Source organism: Nyctereutes procyonoides, unplaced genomic scaffold (assembly GCF_905146905.1).
Source record: "Nyctereutes procyonoides isolate TBG_1078 unplaced genomic scaffold, NYPRO_anot_genome, whole genome shotgun sequence".
Taxonomy (NCBI): domain Eukaryota; kingdom Metazoa; phylum Chordata; class Mammalia; order Carnivora; family Canidae; genus Nyctereutes; species Nyctereutes procyonoides.
In genome coordinates, this window is record NW_026575135.1 from 38,150,052 (window position 1) to 38,168,254 (window position 18,203).

General features: G+C 39.2%; 1 protein-coding gene across 2 annotated transcripts in view; it reads right to left on the minus strand.

Moving 5' to 3' along the window:
- Positions 1-18,203, minus strand: part of CCDC171 (coiled-coil domain containing 171) — a 396,084-nt gene that overhangs the window by 75,130 nt on the left and 302,751 nt on the right. The window lies entirely within an intron of this gene.

Here is an 18,203-nt window from a genome sequence, read left to right on the forward strand (position 1 = left end):
AATCTAATTACTAATTAACTTCCCAGTATCCATCCTCTCCTTCTTCTTTAGTAATAGGACCTTGATTTATTCAGTTAAAAGACACTACATCTGGTGGCATAGTTGTTTAAACACCAGACACTTGGCTTTGGCTCAGAGCATGATCTCAAAGTTGTAATCTCAGAATCCTGATCTCAAAGTCATGAGATTGAGCCCCAAGTCAGGCTCTACACTCAATGCAGAGTCTCCTTGAGACACTCTCTCCCTCTTCCTCTCCCCACCCCATGCACTCTCTCTTGCTCTCTCTCAAATAAATAAATCAATTAAAAAAAAAAAAAGACACTACATCTCATTACCTGTTCCAGTTAGGAAGTCAACAGAATACAAACCCAAGGGTTGTATGGAGCTTACAAGAAGCTTCTTTTTTTTTTAAGATTTTATTTATTTATTCATGAGAGACACACAGAGAGAGGCAGAGACATAGGCAAAGGGAGAAGCAGGCTCCCTGTGGGGAGCCCATTGCGGGACTCGATCCCAGGACCCAGGGTCACAACCTGACCCAAAGGCAGACGCTTAACCCCTGAGCCATCCAGGTGTCCCTCAAGAAGCTTCTTTAATGACTGGTTTGGGAGGTGCAACATTTTGCCTTTTATCCCTTCCTTTTCATGCCTCCTGATATAAGGATGTGAAGGCTGTCATCTTGGACAATGAGGTGACCTTAAGGATGATAGGATGCTGAGACAGAAAGATGGACACTGACTCCCTGTATGAACTACCCTTGGGCTTCCTTCACTTGTGAGAGAATTACTCTTCTATCTTATTTTACCTACTATTATTTTTTGTTTTCTGTTAAGTGCGTCCAAACTCAATCCTAAGTGAAGTCAGGCAGAAAAGAAAGAGAGAATGAACAAAATGAGGGAGCAGTTATTGAGGTACGAAGGAAAACAAAGAGAATGCCACAGAAGCCCAGGGACAAAAGTATTCCATGAGTGAGTAAATGGTCTTAAGTGTCAAATCCTCCTGAGATGTTAAGCAAGGTCACACTAAAAAGTGTTCCTAAATATCCACTGGTGACTTTCATGAGACCATATAGGTTCCTGATGGAGGCAGAATCTGGTTTGCGGTGGGTTGAGTGACGAGAGGTGAAGAAATGGAGACCTCAGGTATAGATAAACCTTTCGAGAAATCTGGCTGGGAAGAAGAGGCAAGAGCAGAGCAGAAGCTGGAAGGGGGTTGGGAATGGGGCCAAGAAAGGATATTTTGAAGATTAGAATGATTATGGCCAGTCTTATGAGGAACCAGATGACTGGGAGATGTTAGATATATAAAAGTGGGGAGGCATATCAGTCCTTGTCCAGAACAGGTGCTATGGCCCCTCGTTATAAACAAATACCCCCAACTCTCCTGTGTCTCGGGGAAAGCTCCACTCCAGAATGCACCGGACTCTCTTCATGCCTTCACCGGAGCAACCACCAGAGGAAGTACACAGGGGAGCTGCTGGCTCCATGTAGGAAGCAATCTTCCCCAGGCTCTGAGGTGAGTACCTCACTTCCTCTCTCCTCTCCTCCCATCTCCACACTTACTCCCCACCCTCAGTCTGCCCATGGCCTCACCTCAACTTCATTGGAAAATAGAAAGCATTAAAGATGATTTTTTTTAATTTTGCCACCTCACACTTTTTGACATTTTAAACAGTTTGTTTTTCACTCACTGTTTTGTCACAGAGACCCATCTCCTCCTGAGGCAAATCCAGAGACGCACACTGCCAGGAGGAGATCGCTGGAGGCAGACAAGTTCATTCTTCTGTTTTTGAACTTGACTTTAGAGACAATAATCGGGAGAGAAAGGTTTCAGGTTTCTAGATTTACAAACTATTTGAGTTTTATAGAGCCAGCAGACATATGGAAATGTGTGGGCATGTTTTGGGTTTCACAGTGATGGGGGTTGGGCGGGCAGGGCTATGTGCCCTTTGACTCCTACACAATGAGCAGTTATCCTGCCCTACAGCCAACAGTGGCCCCATCCTGGCGTTTCCTGCCTCGGCTTCCATCATGAATAGACAAGGGCCTGAGAAAGGTATGGTTATCAGGAGTTCAAAAACCCCAGGAATGAGGGACATCTGGGTGGCTCAATGGTTGAGCCTCTGCCTTCGGCTCAGGTCATGATCCTGGGGTCCTGGGATCGAGTTCCACATTGGGCTCCCCGCAGGGAGCCTGTTTCTCCCTCTGCCTGTGTCTCTGACTCTGTGTCTCTCATGAATAAATAAATTAAAACAAAACAAAAAAACAAATGAGGATTTGGGTGATGCCATCAGGGGGTCACTGAGACCAATGGAAGGGATAGCTGAGGGTAAGAAGAATCTTAAATAGACAGCGAAGTGGGGAGAGAATCAGTCTCACTGCCAGCCTGAGACCAAATGTGGCAACAGGGGCTGTTGTTTGCCCCTCTAACCTCCCAAATTTCTCCCCTGAAAGTGAGGCCCATCAGCACCTTGGAAGAGCTACTATCTGAACCTACATGGGGAGGTGGACTGGACTCCATTGGCCAAGGCAGAGGCCCAAGCTGACCTCCCCTCAGGAAAGACCTTACTGTTCTGCTGCCAGGAGTGCCTGAGTGAGAGCCTCCAGCTGCACGCCTTGGGGATCCACAGCCGTGCAGGAGCTGAGGCCACTCTCCTCTGGGCAGTCTGCTGGGCAGAGTTGGGTGCTAGTGGTGGTGACCTCTGCCCACAAGATCTCTTCAAACATGCATCTTGGCTCTAGAGCACCATATAAGGCGGCCTTCGTCTGATCCACATTGTGATTTGAGTCTCCTCCTGTCTAATGTTTCTTCCCTTCTGTGCCTCTTACAGGTGACAGATCACCACAGACAAGGCTTTTCCTCCCCCATCCTGCTCCCTCTCCCTGACCCCCCCCTTATCATTATTCTTCAATAAATGTCTTGCATCCCTAACTCAAATGCTGAGGGTCAGCATCCTGAAGGATCCAAATGACAGAGATGATTAAAGAATGGGAGATCCAGGACACCAGTGGACAACCCCCTCACCATGTACCAATTCAGGATTAAGCCTGGTTGGTCATTCTTTCTCAAAGCATTATGCATTGGGTATTAGGTTCCATTTTCATTATCTGGTTTGAGCCGTTATTCCAATTTGCCTTCATATTTATTTAATTATGTAGTGTTTCAACTTATAAAAATAATGCGAGGTAGAATTCAAGCAGTAGAGAACTAAAATTATACTTTTATATTCCAATCCTAATCCCCAGAATTAACCATTAATTTGTGTGTCCTTCCAGACTGACATATGTTCCTATATACCAATGTGATTATAGGAAACATTGTGACCCATCCTGCTGTGTATTTTAAAATTAAAACTATTATTTTGGACTTATGATCATTTTTCAATATCAATATACGTAAATCTATTTCATTCTTTTTTAACAGCTGTTATAATAATTTAGTAACTCATGTCATTGAATAACTTTATTTCCAAGATTTGCCTTTTATAAATATGGCTGCTGTGAATCTCCTTGTATTTATTTTTCTGGAAAGTGATGCTCCCATGTTCTTGCCCATTTTTTATTGGAGTGTTTACTTTTTTCATATTGATTTTTAAGAGTTCTTTAAATGTTAAAGATACTGGCTCATTTTCTGATGCACATTGTAAACATTTTTCTCTAGCTTTTTATCTTCTGACATTGCTTGACATATGTTTTTCTTTATAAGATTTAAAATTTGTACATGGTCAAATTTATGAGCATTTTCTGTTAAGAATTTTAGGTTTGGAGCCTTGCATTGAAAGGCCTTCTCTATAGTAATAGCATGAAAACAAATCATCTATGTATATTTCTAGTATATTTATAGTTTTCAAGTATTTAAATCTTTTCATTTCTGGAGTTTATTCTGGCATAAGCGTTCTAGTTTTATTTTTTTCCAAATGATTGTCAGTGATTCTGATGTCATGTACAGAACAAGCCATCTATCCTCCACTGATTTGAAATACCACCCTTACCACATTCTAAATACCCGTAGTACTTCTTCATTAATAAGATTCTTGGTTCCTTTAGGATCCTTACAGAACCTTTGTTAATCGACCATATGGGAAAAAATGAATGTAATAACAGAATGGAAACAATCACCTACATGTACATCAACAGGAAAGTTGTCCAAGGTCCTCAAGGGTTTTACAGAGTGCTGTAAGGTTCAAAGGTTATTCAAAGGTTGAATAAGACGGTCCACACCTTCAGTGGATGCCAGGCAAGCAAGCAAAGGGGCATGGATCGGGGCAATGCAGATTCTTGCTGCCCTCTTACTGTGAAATCATTCCCATTAAAGTTCCTGGATTTTATGAAAGTGTGGTGGTTTTTAATGAGTGCATAACTCCAGGAAAGCTTTGCACTTCAAAGCCTGTTGCTATTACAGCCGCTGCATTAGTAAAGTAAGTAGGGGGATCAGTTGCACACAAAAACTTTGAGTGTCTTATGGCATTCCTCTGCAGCAAGACAGCCTTTCTGAAGGTGATTGCAGACGGACATGGCCCTGCATCTTTGAAGTATACTCAATGCAGAATCAATTCAGGAACTCACAGATACTAGTTATCAGCTTGTGTTTATTCACATCCCAGAGAAGGGTTTAATTAATGTAATACATATTGGTCAATGCTTTGCTTTTAAACTTTACCTTTGGCCCATCAGCAGATCAATATGTATTTTAATCTTCTTCTGTTTTAGAACTGGTTTTAAGACTCACAGCAGAGGCCCAGATTTCACAATCATTAATTGCTATTATCAGCCCCTTTCATTTCCTAAACATCAGCAGTTTCTTAAAATTCTGCTTTCATTCCTCTACTAAGTTATCCCTCCTTGCTCCTCACTTGGTTCTGTAGTGTCTTTCAACCAAGTACAGAGTTTACAACTAGCCAATACTGGGAAGAAAAGAATGCCCTGAAATTCTCCATTGATCAGCTGATCTATCTGACCTCATCTACAGCTGCACACAAAACTCAAGAACTAGTCCAGCCATTTCTCAATGGATGCTGCCAAGTACTCTTCCAAGACTCCCAATGGGTTTGCCAAAGGGTAAGGGACTCATATTCTTTTTATCTCTCTTTTTGTAAGCATCATCTTTGGATGGTCAATTATTCCACATATCACAGGATACCTTCTTATTCCTAAATTGCCAGTATTTTCTAGTATATCAAAGTTGGGGGGTCAGGAGAGTCTGACATTCCCTCATTGCATAATTGGGGCAAGTCACTTAATCTCTGTGGGTCTAAATATCCTCATCTGTGAAAGAGAGTCGCAAAAGAGCAGTGTTGGAAATTATGAGATAAATATGAGTCATGTATTTTGCACAGAGCCTGGCTATGAAGATACACCCCAATAGAGGACTGTCCCTATTAACAGTGTTCGTATCACTGATGTCCTGTAGACTAAATAAAGGGTACTGATTGAATGGAAGGAAGCCATCTGAGTACACAGTCAGATGGCTTCCCTGCAAATGCATCTCTTACTCAATTTAGGAAGGAAAGGAATTTGTATGATTCATCAAGACAACAACCACCAGTCTTTTTACTTGGTGTATTGCATTATTTCAAGCAAGACTATGTACATTTGCTATATTATAAAGCCTCCCTTCTTGTGCTGTCTTCAAACAATCTTTTGCATTTTTATAGTTTATTTTCTTCTAATCAAACATAAAAGTATAGATGCACATGGTAGAAATTTAGAAATGTAGAAAAGTATAATGAAATAAAAATTATAAAGAAAATTAAAAAATACTCATAATTCCACTGCTGGTAGTATTTTGGCGTGTTTTCTCTCAAATATGTACCAGTGTAGATATTTACATTATACACACATGGAGAGACAAGTCATTTCACATAGAGGAAAAATAGGCTTGGTTCTGAAATGCAAATTCATTTGTTCAACAGTCCATAGTGGCTTTAAACTTAGCTCAACGTTTGTTGTTGTTGGGTAAAATCAACCTCCTCAGTTCACATCTCTAAAAATCTGTGAGTAGAAAGTCAAGACAAAGAGTAGCTTCCATATATAGTTCATGTCTTATTTTTTTTATAAACAACAAATCATGAGGACTTTGCAATGTCAGGAAGCACTCTATGAAGCCATGATTCTTAATGTGGACCATTATAGACCACTTATGAATATAAAATTTATTTGACAATCCTTTATTTTGTTTTTACAAATAACCTTGTGATGCATATCACACAGAGAAATCTTAGTATGCATATGGTTATTTCCTTAGGACAGATTCCTAGAAGTTGGATCAAAGGTAATGAACTTAAAGATTTTTTAAAAAGATTTTATTAATTTATTCATGAGAGAGAGAGAGAGAGGCAGAGACACAGGCAGAGGGAGAAGCAGGATCCATGCAGGGAGCCTGACGTGGGACTTGATCCTGGGTCTCCAGGATCACACCCTGGGCTGAAGGCAGCACTAAACCACTGAGCCATCCACCCACCCAATCTTATTTTATATATAAGGTCAAATGCTTTCCAGAATTATTGTACTTATTTACATACCACCCACAGTGGCACTATTACTGGCACAGAGTTATCATCATTTAAAAAATCCTCTCAGGCAGCCCTGGTGGACCAGTGGTTTAGCACTGCATTTAGTCCAGGGCGTGATCCTGGAGGCCCAGGATCGAGTCCCACGTCAGGCTCCTTGCATGGAGCCTGTTTCTCCCTCTGCCTGTGTCTCTGCCTCTTTCTCTCTCTGTGTTGTCTGTCATGAATAAATAAATAAAATCTTTTTTAAAAAAATCCTCTTAATTAGATAGGCATGAAACTGTATTCCATTCCATCCATTGTGGCATGCTTCCTGAGCCCTGGATGTCTGCACTTTCTTTGACCATAATAGGTGTTAGGACTTCAAATTACCTGTGGTGACTCACATTTGTTCCAGGGCCTGTGGCACTGGCATTATCTTTCTTGTCTTGTTGCCCACCTGTACTCTACTATTTCAAAGCCACACTGCCAAGTTTTGCTTGATGTAAGACTACACTGCAGTCTCTTCTGACACCAAGGATTACAGACTCCCCTGGCTTCTACCCCACAATGAATTAGAAACTTCAATGCTTCTGGATGGAAAGATGGTTTTGGAGAAGAGTTTCTGATTTCCCTACTTCAAATTTCTTCCTTATCTTGCAGTTGAGATAGAGTTGGCACAGTGGTGCTTAGTTTCCAAAGGCCAACACGTACACGCATGCACGCACACACACAGATTTTTAGTTCTTATTCACCTTTGGGTTTATAAACATAAGTAAAATGATTATTATAGACAGTTCTCATCTCAGGCAATCACATCCATCTCAATGAGCAGATTATTATGACTCCTTACACAATTATCTGGCTCAAAGAGATTTCCCAAACACTATTTATCCAGGAACAATTGCCTGTGGGACTTTGGGAGAAGTGAGGATCCCCTAAAAAGGTGCTAAGTATCTACTAAGCTGCTTTCCTAGCTATTCTTTACATACTCCAGAGATTCACACACACACACACACACACACACACACACCCCAAAACTTATCACAAAACCCATGATACAAACTGCATAAAATACAGGAAATATTACATTATTACCTGGTCTCAAAACATTTGGAAAAGAGTCTGGGAAATAAGCTAAAAAATAGTAATAATGTCATATTTTAAAAAGAAAAGCCAGATATTCCTATGAAATTAAGGATAGAAGAAGAAAGAGAAAGGAGGAGGACTCTCGTTGACTTGACAAGCATTGTGTCCTGAGCACAAGAAGGGACAGACAAGTAGGGGAAAGAGAGTAGCCATCAACACACAACCTTAAAAAGTGTCAATTATTTCATGGAAAAGAGGAGGAGGGGTCAGAACAGAAAATATCTCTATCGAAGTAGGAGGCTAACCAGGACGGCATACTTATGTGGAAGCTACAATCTGAGCTTCAAGAAACAGGAACTAGTCCACAGTTCAGTGCTGCACCAGAAATCAAGGATTAAAACTGACATGATTAGGTGGCTTTATGAGTCAGAGGTGACTTCAAGGAACAACAGAAGTCACTGCTTTTTGAGAGACTTCTCTGGAGATGCCCTCACCCCCACCAGCACTTAGAGAATCCACCACATCTCCACAGGCTCTTCCCGGCACCTCCGCCGAGCTGGTGGCGGCCCACACAGAGGCCCTGCTCTCTGCGTACACAGATGACCTTAGGGAGGTGGGCCACAAAGACTCAAGGGCTCCAGGCTAAGCTCTTTTGGGGGTCTTAAACTGGAAAATTATGTGAACCAGAGCTACGGTGGCCATACCTGAGCCATTAGGAAATGGAGCTGGGAGAGCCAGTCAGCAGGGAGGGAGAAGCAGCAGTGGTGAGGGAACAGGGAGCTCAGACACAGATGAGAAAGAGGCCACGTCCTAACAAGGACTCTGCTTCCTTTGCAGGCCGGGTGGCACTCCTTGCCCTGGGGTTCCATGAATTATTCTGCTTCCCTTCCAATAATTTTCAGGGAGATTCAATGCCTCGTAATCAAATTACCCCTCATTGGAGACAGTGACTACTCTGTGCCATTTAGCTGTGTGCAAATATTCCCTCACAGAATGTTCACAAGAGCTTGGGAACAAAAAAAAAAAAAAAAAAAAAAAGGTGTCATTATCTCCCTTCTCCCTGAGAGGAATCTGAAGTACACGAGGTTAAATAACATGCCTAAAGTCACACAGCTGCTGAGTGAATCTGGTTCTAAATTCTCACACCATCACTCCGGGCCATAAACACAATCCAAGCTCAATTACTGCTGATTGATAAGAAGTCCTGAGAAGTGCACAAAGTCTATGTTTGTGCTATGATCTCTTCCTTTACATTAAGTTCTAAACAGACCCCCTTAATTTGCATTCTTCATACTGATGTATGCTCCATAAGAGAGGAAGTGTGCGGAGAAAGCCAGAAGCTTCGCCGAAGTCTGCATTCTCCGAGTTCATGAAATAAACTACAACTACAATATGAACTTTATCAGAAGTTCTTAGAGACTCCAACAGAAGTACAAACCTTTTCAGTTATTAAAAGAATCGAAAGCTCTTTATTGTGCATGAAAAAGACAAACTCCTCCCTTTCACATTATTCTACTTTATAGTACAATTCCTTTGGCTGGGAGGAGAACTTCAGACACTTTTTCAAATAACCCCAACCATTTAATCTGTACCTTTAGGAAGTCATGCTGAGAGTATATGGAAAAGAGACAGACGGAGCCAGAAAAGAAGAGTGGGGGCGGGGGGAGAGAAGGGAGAAGAAAAGGAATGGCATTGTTTCTGAAGTAGTAAGAATCTCCCAGTTTTTCTGGCCTCCTTTAAATGAGCTGGGTATTTCTATCCACAAAGAGCACCTAACATTGTTTAGGTAACTACTACTTCAAAATCTTTTGCTTATCTACTGTAGGCAAATCTTTCCACCTATTTGTCATCCTCTTACACGTAAATCAGGACTGCTTACATTAACTAGACACTCACTTTGGAAGTTAGGATGCTGTCTTAGTCAGCTCAGGCTGCTGTAACAAAATACCGTAGTCGGAATGGCTTCACCAACAATTTTTTTCTCCCAGCTCTGGAGGCGGAGGCTGACCAAGATGAACGAGCCAGCCAATTCAGCTCTCATGAGAGGCTGTCTTCCCAGCTTGCAGACAACCACCTTCTTGGAGTGTCCTTACACAGGGGAGAGATTCTCACTCTTCTTCTTGTAAAGCCACTAATCCCATTGTGAAGGCCCTACCTTCAAGACTTCATCTAACCTTAATTACCTCCTAATAGCCCACCATCACACTGGGGGCTAGGGCTTTAACACAGGCATTCTGAAGAAACACAATTCAATCTGTAGCAGATGCTTCGAACTTGTTTAAAAAAAATACAACCCTGTGAGCACCACCCTAAGATATACATCATGCTATTATAACAGGAAACAAATGTCTACACAAGTAGGATGACAAGCCCCAGACAAATGCCAAGGACCTTCTACAATTTGGGAAGGCTGGAGAAAAGATCTTTGAAGATGGTTTTAAGCCATGAGAAACGGCTTTTAAGAAAATAGTTTTAGTAGGTTTACACTGAGAGAGAATCCAGATTGGAATACATGAGCACGGGGGGCACAGAGGCCCTACATGTAGGCTACTGTCTCAGGAATGGAATCCAGATGCTGAGGGTGCTGTGGGGGGAGCACAGCATCAGCTGCCACATCCCTTCTCTGGGCCATGAGCAAGGAAGATCACTAAGACGAGGGGAAGCTCAAGAACTTTGACTTGAGTCCAGGTTAAGAATCAGTTCTGGCTGGGTGACGGGCACTGAGGGGGGCACTTGATGGGATGAGCACTGGGTGTTATTCTATATGTTGGCAAATTGAACACCAATAAAACATAAATTAAAAAAAAGAATCAACTCTGGAGCCTTTGAAATCTTGAAAATAGTGTGTATTTTCAGAAATTTAGTTGCTTGAATCTACTTTGAGAGGCTGATTATTCTTGTTGTGGAAAAACTACTTCAATAGACTTCGACTCTATGAAGGTAAAGCCAAGATACTAATTTGAAATTTAGAATTTCCAGAAAACATCAACTGCTTTGTGTAATTATATCTAAAATTTGATTTATTATGTGTCAGTAGACTTTGGCTAAGAAGTAGGTTGGAAGGAAAGCTGACTTATTTTCCCTATTCCTTCAAGGACTCACTTCATGTATGGGTAGAATACTTGGAGTCTGAGTAAAGGAAACACCATAGAGCACACCCATTGTGGAGAGGTAAGTTGGCCTCTAAAACATGACGGCAGACCAAGGAGAGGGACTCTGTGGAAGGGATTTTCCTAAGAACATTGGGAGTCTTTATGTCTATTTTTAGTTTTAAATTTTTTCTTTTCTTTGATAAAACTCCCTTAAGTTATTCTCAAGTCTTCATCAAAGTTTTGCTAAACACACAGCCTGGTCTTAGCAAAAAGAACAAATTAATAATATTTAGAGTAATTAAAATAGTAAATTTTATGTTTTGTATATTTTACCAAAACTTAAAAAGATTTTTTAAAATAGCTTTTTAAACTTCCCATTAAAAAAGTCCCAGGTCCAGATAGCTTCACTGGTAAATTCTATTAAATGTATAAAGAAAAATTAATGTCTATCTTTTCCAAACTCTTCCGAAAAATAGAATAGGATGAAGAGTTTCTCAATTCATTCTATAAGCCCAGTATTACCCTAATATCAGCCAAACACATCATAAGAAAATAAAACCTCAGACCAATATACCTTATAAACAGAGATACAGAATTTCAACAAATTCTAGTAAATGGAATCCAGTGACACACAAAAAAAGAATTATACAACACACTGTAACCAAGTGAGGGTTATTCTTTGGAATGCAAGGTTGGTTTAATATGTGAGAATTAACCAATGGAATGCATCATATTAAAGAATAAAGGACAAAAGCACATGATCATCTCAATCGACGTATAAAGATCATTTGACAAAAAAGGCGCCTAAGATTCAGATGGAATTGCAAGAGACCCAAAATAGAGCATACACACACACACACACATGTTGGAGGACTAGCACTTTGTAAGCACAAAATTAATTCCAAAGCTACAGTACACAAGACAGTGCAGTCCTGGCTAAGAAGAGGTATACATGATGAATGTAATAGACCTGAGTCTAGAAATAAGCCCTTATAGTTACAGCCAAATGATTTTTTTTAAGTGCCAAGACAACTCAATGAAGAAAGCATAGTCTTTTAAAAAAAATGGGACAACTGGATAACCACATGAAAAAAGAATGAATTTGGACCCCAATCTCACACTATATACAGAAATTAACTCAAAATGGATCATTGACCTAAATATAAGAAGTAAAACTATAAAACTCTTAGAAGAAAATAGAGTAAATCTTTGTAAACTTGGGTTAGGCAATGGCTTCTTAGAGATGACACAAAAAGCATAAGTGACAAAAGAAAAAAAATCAGTAAAATTAGACTTAACCAAAACTAAAAACTTTTGTAACTTTAAAGGACACTATTAAGTAAGTGAAAAGACAACATATAGAATGGAATAAAATATTTATTTATATATATACACACACATATTTATATATATTTACTTATATACATATATATGAATATATGTATATATAAATATATATATCAAGAATTCTTACAACTCAAAATCTTTTTTTAAAAGATTTATTTAGGGATCCCTGGGTGGCGCAGTGGTTTGGCGCCTGCCTTTGGCCCAGGGCGCGATCCTGGAGACCCGGGATCGAATCCCACATCGGGCTCCCGGTGCATGGAGCCTGCTTCTCTCTCTGCCTATGTCTCTGCCTCTCTCTCTTTCTCTCTCTGTGACTATCATAAATAAATAAAAATTAAAAAAAAAAAAAAGAACAACAACAAAAAAAAAAAAATAAAAGATTTATTTATTTATTTATTCATGATAGACACAGAGAGAGAGAGAGGCAGAGACATAGGCAGAGGGAGAAGCAGGCTCCATGCTGGGAGCCTGACGCGGGACTTGATCCGGGACTCCAGGATCACGCCCTGGGCCAAAGGCAGGCGCCAAACCGCTGAGCCACCCAGGGATCCCCACAACTCAAAAATTTAAAAAAATGAATAAATCAAATAAAAACAGGCAAAACACTTGAATAGTCATTTCTCCAAAGAAGATATACAAATGGCCAATGAGGACATGCAAAGATACAACACCATTAATCATTAGCAAAGGCAAATCTAAACCATGATTAGATGTCACACCACACTCTCTAGGATGGCTATTATAAAAAAGATGGACAACACAGGATGCCTGGGTGGCTCAGTCAGTTGGGCATCTGACTCTTGATTTCGGCCCAGGTCATGATCTCAGGATTATGAGATCAAGCCCCATACTGAGCTCCCCACTGAGTGGAGAGTCTGCTTCAGATTCTCTCCATCTCTCTCTGCTCTTTCCCCACCTCCCTTTCTATCTTGAATAAATAAGTGAATCTTAAAAAAAAGAAAAGGACAACAAGTGCTGACAAGGATGTGGAGAGATTAGAAACCTTATTCATTGTCAGTGGGAAGGTAAAATGGTACAGTTACTTTGGAAGACAGTCTGAAAATTCCTCCAAAACTTAAGTTCGGAGTTACCACATGACCCAACAATTCCACTCATAGAGGTATATGCAACAGAAATAAAAACATGTCCACACAAAAACTTGCACAGAAATGTTCATAGCAGTATTCTTCATAATAACCCAAAAGTAGAAACAAGCCAAATGTCACTCAATGGAAGAAAAAGAAAATGTGGTATATCCATACAATGGAATACTATTCCACCTAAAAAGGTATGAAGGGCTAAAATATGCTACAGTATGAATAAAACTTGAAACCATAAATCTAAATAAAAGAAGCCAGGTTAAAAAAGGCAACACACATGATTATATTTATATGACATGTCCAGAACAGGCAAATTTAGAGAGACAAAAAGTTGAGTATGGTTGCCAGAGGCTGGGAGGAATCGCTCAACGGGTGTGGAGTTTTTCTTTGGAGTAACAAGAATTTGTTCTGGAATTAGAAAGTGGTGAGGGTTGCACATCCTCGGAATACACTAAAAACTATGGAATGAACCGCATGACATGTGAATTATATTTCAGTAAAGCTGTAATTTTAAAAATATATGCAGGCAGGCACTCTAATCTAAGTATTTGAATTCTTATTTGAATTGTTATGAAGTAAGTAAATGTATTCAATGGGTGATTGCCAATTGGGAAAATTATTTAATGAGAAAGTGACACAAGGTTTCCAGTCTCGTTAATGTGACATTCAGGAAAACTGTGCTGGGTTTCCTCAGGAGTCTCTCTTTATGGGGAACAGCGATTCTGTCTCCCTATGGATTAGAAAGAAGCTGTGCAGATTACGAAGTGACTCTGAAGCTTATACTGGCATCCCCGTGTGCCAGGATTGTCATGTACAGCCACACAGGTTGTGCACTGGTCGTGGAGACTGTGGTGTAGACAGTGCCCTCTGGAGCTGTGCTGGCTGCCCTCCCTGCAATGTCTGCGTCTTTCAAGGCATCCTGGGCTCAGGCACACTTCAGTAAGAACATCACTACCATTAATTACTGAAAACACAAGTGTAATGCTGTGAATGTGAACGCTGCTTCATGGGAATCTCTCTCTCTCTCTAGTCTTCACAGCACATATTTAAAATATTTCTTCCCAACCCAGAGGAAAACTTAAGTGTATTCACAGATGGCGTTTCTGCGACCATAAAAGCACTTGCCGTGGGTTCAACAGGCAGCTGTACATCAAGGTCGCTAGAATGAACTGTTGCCTTTAAACCCCGGGTCCTAAATGATTTGCAGGGAGTGTACAAGTTCAAGAGCTTTCCATGCAGTTTTACTGTGGAAGCCTCTTACTTTCAGGCCATAAGTGAGCTTAGAAAAGGTAAATAATAAATATATTTTGCTTATTGTTGAAAGAACAAAGGCAAAAACCAGATGTTCTATTATACCTACTGTATTTATTTCTTACATGGTGCTTTTTACTAGGCATCCAATATGATTTCATCCATTCTGGATTGCATTTAAGATTTTTCCCTTAGAGAGATACCCTAAAACATAGAAGGGATCCAGAAAAGGTGGCTCCCCTTATATTCTTGTCATTAGTGAATATTTATGATTATCTGATAGCTCTTAACCTGTCAGCTGAGTCTTCTTCAGATCTAAATAAGACTTTTTATTTTACATAGTTTCCTATAGCAGGACAACATTTCTGGAGCTGCTTCACTGGGAGGATTCTGTCAACAATCAGCATTCCACTGGCATTAACATGCAATAAAAGACAATGAAGCATGACTCAATTAAACCACAAAAAAAAAAAAAGTCTTCAGATAACATTAACCCAGTAGTCTTCAAAATCTACATGGAGCTTCTGCTGCATGGTTAGCCTTAAGGTCAGTGCTTTGAAAACATATGCCTAAGCCTCTAACAACCCTGCATGCAAGATGATTTAGGATAAAGATCAAAACTCTGTTTTGTCTCCTTCCCATAGTGTATCCAAGTATTTTACAACTTACAGAATGCAGTATCAATTAGGTCTCCCTGCTGCAAAAAGATTAAGAACAAAATTTCCCTTCAAGATGTCAATGCAAATTTAATTTATACAGAAGATACAGTTTGGGAGCCCTTTAGAGTGAGATCTATTTTAAACAAACAAACAAACAGATCAAAAGATTATGTGGGGAGTGGTTCAGAGAAAATATGTAAGCACCTGCTGTATGAACTCACAGGACATCTGATATTGGGGTATGCCAATCAACACATTTCCACAACCAAAGAAGAGTCTTAGAATAAAGCTGCCATGATTTGAGAGAAAAGAGCTCTTCTACCAATATGTTGATACACACATTTCTGTCTCACATAACCAGGAGGGTTAGGTACATTCCTTACAGAACTAGAGGCATTTTTGTTGGTTTGCTTTGTTTTTTTGTTGTTGTTTTTTTTTTTTTTTTTTTTTTTTTTTTTTGCTGTACTTGAATATTTAATGCTCTGGGCATAAATCGTCAATATTTTAGGTTTCATTATTGAATACTTAATCATTTTAGTGAAAATTGCTCTCATTGAACTAAATCATTCGAACAAAAACTATATGGTTTCACCAAAGTAAAGATAAAATACATTCAAATAGTGTACAAAAAAAATCTCAAGGATTTTATTGTTTGGGGAAATTACTAAAATTATTTTGCTTCAGTTGTAGCAAAGAGTCATAGATAAATGACCAGGGACATGTGGTGAGCTCATGGGTAAACAGTAAAGGAAAATACTCTGGCATGTTTAAGATATAATTTATAAATTCCAAGTCATTATTTGAAGCTATGATTAATATAACTTCTTTCAAGCTGAATTTCTTTTGTAAGAAAGCTATAAAAATATGCCAACAACAGTGGGAATCAAATAAAAACAATTATTTAAAGTAAACCTTTAAGATAAATTTATACATTAAAAGATACCTTTCTAATACTACAAAAATTAAAATACCTGTTGAAACCATAGGTTCATTTAAAACTATCAAAAATGGGGGTGCCTGGGTGGCACAGTCTATTGAGCATCCAACTCTTGGTTTTAGCTCAGGTCATGATCTCAGTCATAGGATTGAACCCTGTGTGGAGGTCCTCGTCCAGCAAGGGGTCTGCTTGGGATTCTCCTCTCCCTCTGCTCCTCCCACTCATGCTTGCACACTCTCTCAAAAAAAGAAATCTTTTTTTTTTTTAAAAGAAATCTTTAAAAAAGTTTTTTAAATTATCATTATCAACAATGATAGCAATTGAGTGATTAAATGCCCAAACATAGAAAAAATTACTGCTTATAATATTCAGAAGCCAGGAATATAAAATGAGAACCTAAAAAATTTTTGGAAATTCAAGTTATGAAGGCAATTGATAAGAATAATTTAAAAGAAGGAACAATTTTTTCTGTCTGGAAATGTAAAAACATTAATGTACTAGTATTCTTTAAAAGACACTAAAAGTTTACTAGGTGTATTAGTTTCCTATGGCTGCTGTGACAAATTACTCCAAAGTGTGGTTTAACAAATATAAATGTATTCTCTCACTGTTCTGGAGCCTCAGAGGGAAGAATCTGTCTCCTGGCCCTTTGTAGCTTCTAGGTGCCCCTGTAGTCCTGGGCACGTGGCCCCTTCCTCCACCTTCAAAGCTAAACAGAGCCTTCTGCTTTCTGTAGTCAGATGACCTCTTGCCTCCCTCTCTCATTAGGACACCTGTGATTGCATTAGGGTCCACCCAGATTATCCAGGATAATCTCCCCATCTCAAGATTCTTAATCATATCTACAAAGTCCCTTTTGCCATGTAAGGTAACCGTCACAAGTTCTGGGAATTAGGACATAGATGTCTTTGGGGTCATTGTACCTTAACAAGTCTACCATAACAGTCCAAAAACTATATTTTAGAATTTTCACCTCTATCCTAGAAGTTGTACAAGTTATTACTTTCTTGATCAGCTTTACTTAGCCTGTGTCATTATTTTCCATAGGACCATCAATGGCCAGTTGATCATCAATATCTTCCAACTGAAAGTCTCAGAGGATCTCTGAGGTCTCTCAGCTGAACTAGTGACACTAGGCAACGTAATGAAGGGTATTGCTTTGAAGGATAGATCCAAACTTCACCATTCTTCTCATTATTAGTCATATGGATGGATGTGTTTTGTTTTGTTTTATCTAGTCAATGGATAAGTGATCTAGATTTCAAAACAAAACACATTTTTCAAAATTACTCCTAACTGGGCAGGATAATATTTAGAAATTTTTTCCTCTTTAAAAAGTGCAAATTTTTTTTGAGTAGGCCTGGCATAGTGGAAATAACATGGGCTTTGGAATTAGAGCTCTGGGCTTACTACTTATTGGGTTACTTTCCACCTTTTATAGTAGAAAACTTATTTATTAAAAGTGCACAGTAAAATAGGATTGATTTACCATTGTTCAGATGATCTATACAAGAAATTCAGAAGTAACTGGTAAATAAAGTAGCATGAAGATAGTAATTATCTCATTAAGCATATATTATAAATGTGAAATGGTGTTGCTAAGTCTAATAAATGCTAGAAATTGGTAAATGAATGTTACCATTCTACTATTTAAATTATCACTGAACTGGCGATTCCCACAATTTCCCACTCCTCAGCCTTTGTGTTATGTCATTCCAAAATGCTTATATTAAAAATTCAGGCAAAGCTTCAGTAAGTTAGTGTGACTTAGATATCAGAACAATAACTAAGAATCCCTTTGATAGTGATGGATGATATAGGTATTTTTCTAGATCACAGAAAGTTAGTAAGAAAATCCACATACTAAGGTGTAAAGAAAAATTCCTTTCCTTTAGAAAAATATTTGAAGTCATTCTCCTGAGAAATGCCTACTTTATATATCATTCTTAAGGAGGTAAAGAAGCTGATAGAGCAACTGTCCTTGCCAACAGAACACAGATCTCAAATCTGCAGTGATTGGTCACTAACATGCTCAGAAGCAGTCTAGAGTTCCTCAGATCTCCATAGGATATGTCATTAAATCTTCTCCTCCTGCTGGGTCTGACTTCTGGGAAAAAAGCATATGGTATAAAAATTACTATATTTGGTAGTGAATACTAATGATCACTCAGGAGGCTCATCCTTCAGTTTCTTTGGCCTTTAGCATCTAGTTGGTTATAAATGTGACATGATTTGATTTGA